Source organism: Triticum urartu, chromosome 7 (genome assembly GCF_003073215.2).
Source record: "Triticum urartu cultivar G1812 chromosome 7, Tu2.1, whole genome shotgun sequence".
NCBI lineage: Eukaryota > Viridiplantae > Streptophyta > Magnoliopsida > Poales > Poaceae > Triticum > Triticum urartu.
The window spans coordinates 699,597,798-699,607,407 of record NC_053028.1 but is presented as its reverse complement, the minus strand read 5'-3'; positions in this window follow the sequence as shown (position 1 = coordinate 699,607,407).

Genomic DNA, 9,610 nt, shown 5'->3' with positions numbered 1-9,610 from the left:
TGCTCCCTAGTCATCGAAACCCCATCAATTCCATCATAACTAGACGTAGGCTTTTACCTTCATTGAAGGGGCCAAACTAGTATAAACTCTCTTGCGTCCCTGTGTCCGCTTTAACCCCTTCAAGCTAACCCATCGCGATGGCTCCACGACTAAGTCCTTTCTCTAGGACATCTGCCGTACCAAAACCACGACAGTTGGCGCCCACCGTGGGGCAATCGCACGATGGTTTCCGGTTCTTGGAGGGCCACTTTGAAGGACTCGAGGATACGCTGTAGGCCGGATGACTAAGAGTCGTCGCGGCAAGCTCTACATCGATGACGTAGGCTGGGGCCCCGAGGCCGGCTCAATTGAGTACGGGTACCGGGTCCCCTTTGGTAGCATTCACGTTTTCATTGGCATGATCGGTGAACCGGGCCCTGAGCCGGACATCTGCACCGACCTCGTCGAGACGGCTCAGCGTGCGCGATCCGCCCGGGTTAAACCGGCCATGAAGCGTGCCTTCGTGGGAGTCATCCATGGAGGAAGTTATGAGGACGGATCGGAATTTCGCGGCGTGACCGTCGTTTGTTCCGGTGACGAATCTTCGACCGGAGAAACCGAATCTCTTTATCAGCTACAAGATGGCCGGATTGGGAGCTGTTCCGATGGCGACAGTATTCCGGACCCCTCTGATCTGCCCAACCGGGTTGGAATATTCATGGCTGGAACACAAGCAGCGCTTCATTCTTCGACAGCTGCGGCAACGATCTCCGGTTCAGCAGCAGCGACGGCTGCCGGGGCAGGAGGCCCTGTGCGCCCGCCGGCTCAGGTTCTATCAGAACTATTTGATGCGTTGGCTGTGCTTATGGCGGAAGTTAATCCGCCGGATCAGGATGTTCACAACACGGAGATTTCAAAGGTAAAGGAACAGATCACCCAAGCCAAGGCGGATCTGGCGGCTGAGGACACCAGGATGGCCACAGAGCGGGCCGCTTTAGACGCACAGGCCTACAGGCTTATGTTGGACCAGAGTGCGTCGCATGAAGTCATGAGGAGGAAGCACCGATCCCGCTTACCTCCGGTTTTCGAGGACAGAGACCTTTTCAACACTCCAGGACCAAGAGCCGGCAATCCGCTGGAGGGAAACCGGGCAGAAGCCCCTGGGACCGGTGCACCGGTTCAGCCTCGTCAGATGGACCCGCCTCGTCAAAACACCGTTATACCTCAGGCTGCTTTAACACCTCCGGGTCACTACTCCAACCCAATGGACAATCTTGTTGCCGCTGCTGCACGGCTGGAGGCCATTCCAATTGAGGGTGACTCGCCGCAGGCAGTAGAGACACGACGGGTCAAGGAACTTCTGAGGACAGCTTTGGTCCAACAAGAAGCGTACTCGTACAGCCGCGACCGAATCCATTCGACCCCCCGTCCAAGCCGGAGCTATAGCAGACATATGATGAACCAGTAGTGTCGAGTAATGAACAACATGGGGCACCCCGTGACAACAACCCGGCGGGTGGTGCTGATAACGCTCAGGGAGTGGTGGATCGGGCCCGCGCGCGCAGGGAGGCCGAGTTAGCCACACATCATCAGGCTCGGCAGCTCACGCCGGTTCGTCCAACCACCTTGACTGAACCTGGTGTTACTTCTAGTTCTTTGGGGGTGCCTTGCCTTATCCCTGCTTTACGCAACGTGCGCCTGCCCAAGGATTTCAAAGGCCCGCGCAAGGTACCAAATTACACGGCGGATCAACCTCCAGAGACATGGGTGGAGAGCTATGAGATGGCCATGGACATGCTTGATGTGGATGATGCGGCGTGTGCGAAATAATTCACCATGATGCTTGAAGGAACGATCCGTACTTGGTTAAAAAGCTTGCCGGCTAATTCTATCAGTTCATGGGACCAATTACGAGCCCGGTTTATCAGCAGTTTCAAGGATACCTGTAAACAGCCTATGTCGATAGTGGACTTAGCCGCATGCGTCCAGGAGGAAGGAGAATCAATGACTCATTGGGTGCGCCAGGTTTCACAAGTGTTGCACTCCTCAGACCGCATCAACGCTGACACCGCAGTATTAACCCTAGAAGGCAACTGCCGGTTTGGGCCCCTGAAGCTGAAGTTGGGACGGATGAAGCGTCATTGCACCGACATGGGGACCCTCATGGCCGCTTTGGTGAAATATGCTGATTCTGATAGTACCAAGGATCCTGAATCTGATGATGACAAGACAGGGAAAGGGAAGAAGAACAATAGCTCCAAAGGTCAGCAGCATCACTGGGCAGGCAATGGTGGTGGAGGCAAGCGTAAAGCGGATGGTAACATGGACTTTGTGGCTAATACCAACGCACAGGACAATGGCCAGCGACGCAAGGGTAGACCGAAAAATCGTAATGGAGCACCCAACCCTAACCCAAACCGCCTAAACTATCTGCTAAGCCAGCCCTGTCCAAGACATGGGACGAAGGAGGCGCCAGCAAACCACCTTTGGAAGGATTGCTTTATTATGCAGGAGTTCAAGAATTCTAATAATTTCCGGTATGATCACGAATCTGGCGGTGGCTCAGGATCCGGGCCGGGTTACGGTGGAGGAAGTTCCGGTTCAGGATTCAATGGTAATCCGGGCGGACATAATGGTCAAAATAGTCAGAACAACCAGGGTGGGTACAACCAACAGCAGCAACAGTCAGGTTACCAGAGCAACCCAAAGCAGTTGAGTAGTGGGCAGTACCATGTCTTCACCACTAGCTTGGACAAGCGAGACCGGAAGGTTCAGAGGCGGGCGGTCAACTCTGTTGAACCGGCCATACCCCGTTATCTACGTTGGTCGGAACAACCAATCATATGGAGCAGAGAGGATCACCCTCCCCAGGTTGATAATCCGAGTCAGTTGGCTCTAGTGGTGGCGCCTCAGGTGGGAGGTTATAAGTTCACCAAGGTGCTCATGGACGGAGGGAGCAACATTAACATCCTGTATTATGAGACCTTCCGTCGTATGGGACTAACAGATAAAAATCTCAAACCGTCTAATACAGTGTCCCATGGCGTAGTGCCAGGCAGATCAGCGTGTCCTGTTGGTAAGATAGCTCTGGAACTGGGCTTTGGGGATGACCATGATTCTAGGTCGGAGTCATTGACGTTTGAAGTGGTGAAAATCCAGAGTCCATATCACGCCCTGTTTGGGCGACCGGCTTACGCCAAGTTTATGGCACGGCCCTATTATGTGTATTTGCAGCTCAAGATGCCGGGTCACAGGGGGACAATAACGGTTCACGGAAGCCGCAAAATCACTTTGGAATGCGAGGAAGGAAATGCGGCTTATGCAGAGTCGGTTTGTGCCACCGAGGAGTTGAAGTACTATAAAGACAATGTTGATCCGGCGGACATGACTCCGTTGAAGAAGCCAACTACGGAGCATGATCCGGCCCTGAAGTTCAAATCGACAGCAGAAACTAAGCTTGTTGACTTCGTACCTGGCGATTCGTCCAAGCAGTTCAGCATCAATGCCAACTTGGATCCGAAATAGGAAAGCGCACTCATCGAGTTCATCCATGAGAATCGGGACATTTTTGCATGGAAGCCCTCTGACATGCCAGGTGTACCGAGGCAACTCGCTGAGCACACACTTAATGTGGATCCTAAATATAAACCGGTGAAATAGTTCCTCTGCTGGTTTAACGAAGAAAGACGCAAGGCGATTGGAGAAGAGGTAGCCAGGCTCTTAGCAGCTGGCTTTATTATTGAAGTTTTTCACCCTGAGTGGCTTGCCAATCCGGTGCTGGTCCTCAAGAAAAACGGCACCTAGCGCATGTGTGTGGATTACACAGATCTTAATAAGGCTTGTCCGGCAGATCCTTTTGCCCTCCCCCGTATTGATCAAATTATTGATGCTACAGCGGGTTGTGAGCGTTTAAGTTTTTTGGATGCGTATTCTGGCTATCATCAGATCAAAATGGCAGTTAAGGACGTGGAGAAGACGGCATTTATAACTCCCTTTGGAGCCTTCTGCTATGTGTCTATGCCCTTCGGGCTCAAGAGTGCCCAAGCAACTTACCAACGGTGTGTACAAAATTGTCTTCACAAGCAGATTGGCCGTAATGTACATGCTTACGTGGATGATATCGTGGTTAAGTCCAGGGAGAAGGAGACTCTGATTGATGATTTGAAGGAAACCTTTGATAACCTGAGAACATACAAGATGATGCTTAATCCGGACAAGTGTGTCTTTGGTGTACCGGCGGGCAAGCTATTGGGTTTTCTGGTGTCCAACAGGGGAATTGAGGCTAATCCGGAGAAGATCACGGCTATCACCTCCCTGGCTAAACCGAAGTGTATCAATGATGTTCAACGCCTGGTAGGCCGGATTGCCGCGTTAAGCCAGTTTATCAGTCGTCATGGTGAGAAGGCAATCCCTTTGTATCAGATGTTGAAAAAAACGGATCAGTTTGTTTGGAGCTCTGCCGCTAATGAAGCATTTGAGGACTTAAAGCGGCAGTTGGCCAATCCACCTGTGCTCGCCGCTCCCATTGACAAGGAGCTGTTACTGCTTTATGTTGCTGCTAATGCTCGGGCGGTCAGCGTGGCTATTGTGGTGGAGCGAGAGGAGGCAGGCAAGGAGCATCCGGTTCAACGACCGGTCTATTATATCAGTGAGGTGCTAATCGAGTCCAAGCAAAGGTATCCGCATTGGCAGAAGCTGGTGTATGGAGTTTTTATGGCAAGCCGGAAGCTTAAACAATATTTCCAAGGGCACCCAATTACGGTGGTCAGTTCTGCTCCTTTGGGAGATATCATCCAGAACCGGGAAGCAACTGGCCGGATTGCCAAGTGGGCCATAGAGCTGGGGCCGTACGGTTTGAAGCATGTGCCTCGGACAGCGGTTAAGTCTCAAGCACTTGTTGATTTCATCAATGATTGGACGGAAATGCAAGCACCTGAAGAAAAGCCGGATCACACATATTGGACCATCCATTTTGACGGATCCAGGCAACTGGAAGGCTCGGGGGCTGGAGTCGTATTAACTTCCCCACGAGGTGATAAGTTTTGTTATGTTCTCCGCTTAATGTTCCCTTGTACTAACAATGCAGCTGAGTATGAAGCCTTGCTCCATGGTCTCCGGATGGCTAAGGAGATGAATCTAAGTCGAGTTAAGTGCTTCGGTGACTCGGACCTTGTGGCTCAGCAAGTGTCTGGCACTTGGGACTCCAAGGACCCACTCATGGCAGCATATCGTCGTGAGGTGGATACTGTTGCAGGTTATTTCAAAGGCTATCAGGTGGACCACGTGGACCGGCGGAAAAATGAAGCGGCGGACGCTTTAAGCCGGCTGGGCTCTCAGTGCAAACCAGTCCCGCCCAATGTTTTTCTGGATGTGCTGCACAACCCGTCGGTCAAGATCCCTGAGGATTTGGCTATTCCTGATCTGGAGGCTTAATTGGTGGTGGCTCTTCATGTTATTCCGGATTGGACGCTTCCTTACCTGGCGTACAAGAACCGGGGCGAGTTGCCAGAGGATGAGATTCTGGCCTGGCAGATAATCCGTCGATCCAAGTCCATGGCTATCATCAACGGCGAATTGCATCATTGCAGTGTATCAGGAGCTTTTCAACGCTGCGTGTCTCCTGAAGAAGGCCGTGAAATTTTGCGTGAGATCCACGAAGGAGATTGTGGTCACCACGCCGGTTCAAAGTCTCTGGTGGCTAAAGCGTTTCGCCATGGCTTCTATTGGTTAACTACTCATGCTGATGCGGAGGATTTGGTCAGACGATGTGATGGTTGCCAAAGGTTTTCAAGACGTGCTCATGTACCGGCTCAAGAATTGAGAATGATTCCAATTACTTGGCCGTTTGCGACTAGGGGGCTGGATATGGTTGGGCCTTTTAAAAGGTCCAAAGATAAGAAGACCCACCTCCTGGTGGCGGTTGACAAGTTTACAAAGTGGGTGGAGGCAGAACCTGTTAGCAAGTTTGATGCGGCCACGGCGGTTCAGTTCATCAAAAAGGTGATTTTCCGTTTTGGCTTTCCGCACAGTATTATCACAGATAATGGTACCAATTTGTCCAAAGGTGCTATGAAGGAGTTCTGCGAACGGGAGCACATCCGGCTCGACGTTTCATCAGTGGCACATCCACAGTCCAATGGTCAAGCAGAAAGAGCTAATCAAGAGATCTTGAGAGGCATCAAGCCCCGACTCATGGTTCCTTTGCAGAGAACGCCGGGTTGTTGGGTAGAAGAATTTCCATCTGTGTTATGGAGCATCAATACAACACCCAACAGATCAACAGGATACACACCGTTCTTCATGGTTTATGGAGCGGAGGCGGTTCTCCCCAGTGATATCCATCATGATTCACCTCGTGTAATAGCTTATATTGAAGCGGACAACGAGACAGCACGGCAAGATGCTTTGGACCGGTTGGATGAAGAGCATGACATCGCAGCCGCTCGATCGGCGATTTACCAGCAGGATCTTCGTCGTTATCACAGTCGCCGAGTCAGAACCAGAAATTTTCAGGAAGGAGATTTGGTGCTTCGGCTCATCCAAGATCAGACTGATATGCATAAGTTATCCCCACCTTGGGAGGGGCCTTTCGTGGTCAGCAAGAATCTGCACAACGGGTCATACTATCTGATCGATATTCGAGAACATAAGGACTCACGTACATCAGAGGAGGAGACCAACAGGCCGTGGAACATAGCTCATCTTCGGCCTTATTATACCTGAGCCATTGGTTCTACTTATGTACATATTACAACGATGTATATATTAACTATAATAAACCGGAACCTCAGCTAAAGCGGGGTATCTGTTCTTTTACATCATGTGTGGTTACACGGAGTTGTTCTAAAGCGGCTTCCGGTTTACCCCTTGAGTTCGCTTTGCTAAAAGCATCGTGTTATATCACTTGGAGGATTGGTCGTGTCCGAACCAATACCATGCCTCTTGATAGGCGAGAGCCACCAGATCACTTGGGGACTTGGTCATGTCTGAACCAGTCATGCCTCTTGATCGGCTTAAGGCCACAGAATCACTTGGGGGCTTGGTCGAACCCGAACCATGACCATGCCACTTGATCAGCATAAATGCCACGGTTTTATTTGGGGACCTGGCTGACTAGAACCATAGTTACACCTAACGGGAGCTTGGTCGTGTTCGGCCATGGTAACACCATCTGATCAGCTCAAATAAACCTTTTTTTGCAACGTTTTGTCATTGCACTTGATTTACACTTTTCTTTGAAGGGGGATTTTTGCTTTTTATTGCGTTTTTTAAACCGACAAAGTTTTTTAACCAATCCATTGACGGAACACAGTTCACGTCAATCCGGAGAATATTTGCCCGGTTTGATCCTTGTTGTTAACATCCTCTTACGGAGTAACACGATGTTTATTATAACCCGACACGGTTTACATGGTAAATTAGAGTCATATATATATATAGGAGCTGTTATCTCCTCAATCGTGTGGGTTTACAAAACTCCACTTCAAGATTGGCCAAGCCAACTTCACGCTCAATGATGGCAGGTATTATGTATCTAAAAAATTTGATCATATACTTAAAATTTTGTTTTGGATGTTTTGATTTCATATATGCATACATCATATTCCGCCTGACGGTACAACCGCGGTGGCACTTGACGAATTTCTCATTTCAGAAAGTGCTTTGGAAAGTTCATCACCACAGGAAGAACAAATTATGCACGAAGGCATATCAACATCAAAAGTATCAGCTAGCCTATTACAAGGCAACATGGTGCCCATAAGAATATAATTGTTTTTCGCAAAGGAGAGGCAGTTTTAAAACCGGCTTCCGGTTCAAGCTTGGTCACCAGCCTGGCCTGATGGTTGTGGGTCATCCTGCGCCGCTTCAGCCTCCGTTTCTCTACCCAGTGGCTGGAAATCCAGAGTTGTCCAGTCGATTCCTATTAACGCTTGAAAAACAGCTTCATCATGGATCAGCAATGACGGGTCAATATCGGGAGCGTAAGTATGCTTACGGATTGGAGGGATCAGATTTTCCGATTCATGGATTGGTGCAGCTATTCGCTTGTTCTGACTGTCATATTGGGCTTGATAATGAGACAAGTCTGCTTCTTCAGCTAATTGACAAGCTAACGGACGTACCTCCCGGTTTATTGCTCGCAGATCCGCTTCACCAAATTCTGACCCATCTTCCTTCAAGCTGGGATAGCCCTGAGCAGCTTCAATAGGATCAAAATCCGGCACCCAGGCTTTTGCCCGGATTAAGGCATTGATTGCACCGGTTCAAGCAGCAGATTTCTTCTGCTCTTCAACCCGGGCAGGAAGCACCGACAGTTTCATCAGAGTATCTTGAATAAAAGTGGGCGTCGGTTTGTTATGAGATGCGGTACAGATGATCCGCTGGGCACCAGTATACAATTGTTCAACCAATGTATAGGCAGCTTTCAGTTTGTTCCGCACATCTGACCCCAAGTGACCAATGCGTGTCCCTGAAATACCATAAAGGGTTAATAAACCGGCGACTCTGTAAGAAGGCAGAGCCAATTCGGAAGGCAAACTGGCTTACCAAATATAGCAGTAGTCATGGCATGCACGTGCCGCTTTATGTTGGTCAGTTCATCCGCCACTGGTTTTAGTACAGCCTCCGCATCCTCTGCTCGTTTGATCAAAGCGGACTTTTCAGTGGCCCAATCCGCCCGTTTCTTCTTGAAGCTCTCCTTAAGCTGTTCCATGGCGCTTAAAGCGCTGGCCAATTCCTCTTTTGCTTTGGAGGTTTCAGCCTGTTGGGTTTTCAGGTTTTCTTGGAGATCGGTGACTTGGTTTTCTTTCGTCTTCAGCTCCGCCTGCATGCATACAGATATATGCTTCAACAAATCGGTATAAGGATTCAAGTACCAATTACATAACAAGTTATGCACTTAGCACTTGGGGGCTAATGCATATTCGATCTTCATCTTTCAATTACTTGCAAAGTCCCAAGGTCAATACAAGTATTCAACTTGGCACTTGGGGGCTAATGGTTATTTGCTCGTATATATATTCTGATGCGGCAATCTCAATTGCTTAAAGTACCGGTTTAACTATGCTAAGTTGAACCGGCCCTTGGGGGCTACATCGGCAAAAGTTCAAAGTATTAAGATTTATGTTAGTAAGTCCTGGTTTGAAAGAATATTACAAACCGGCCCTTGGGGGCTAGGAGAGTCAGCAAGAATGGAAGCATACAAGCAGGAAGGAGCATATGGAAGTTACCTCATATTTATCTTTCATCATATTAACCAGACCAGCTTCATAGCCGCGACTGGTATACAACCGGTTAAGATAGCCGGAATGGATATCTTGGGCGTTCAGAGCAGCATAAGTCGTCAGATCAGCGTTCCACTTGCCTTTGCCAAAGGCAGTAAATTCTTCCTTGGCAGAATGTTTCGATAAAGTGACAGGATTGCTTGGCTCAGTATGGCCAGTGCCAGTAATGACAACCTCATCATCCGGGGTACCGCCGGTTTGCACTGGGGCTGTTGGCTTGTTAGTAGGTTTTGTTGGACTGGTGGAGCTTTCAATCCGGATGGAACCTGTGGGCTGATTGATGGGACCTGAGGCATCAGTAGGTCTCTCTTCAGCAATAAGATCATCGTCTTGCTGCGGTGGATCGT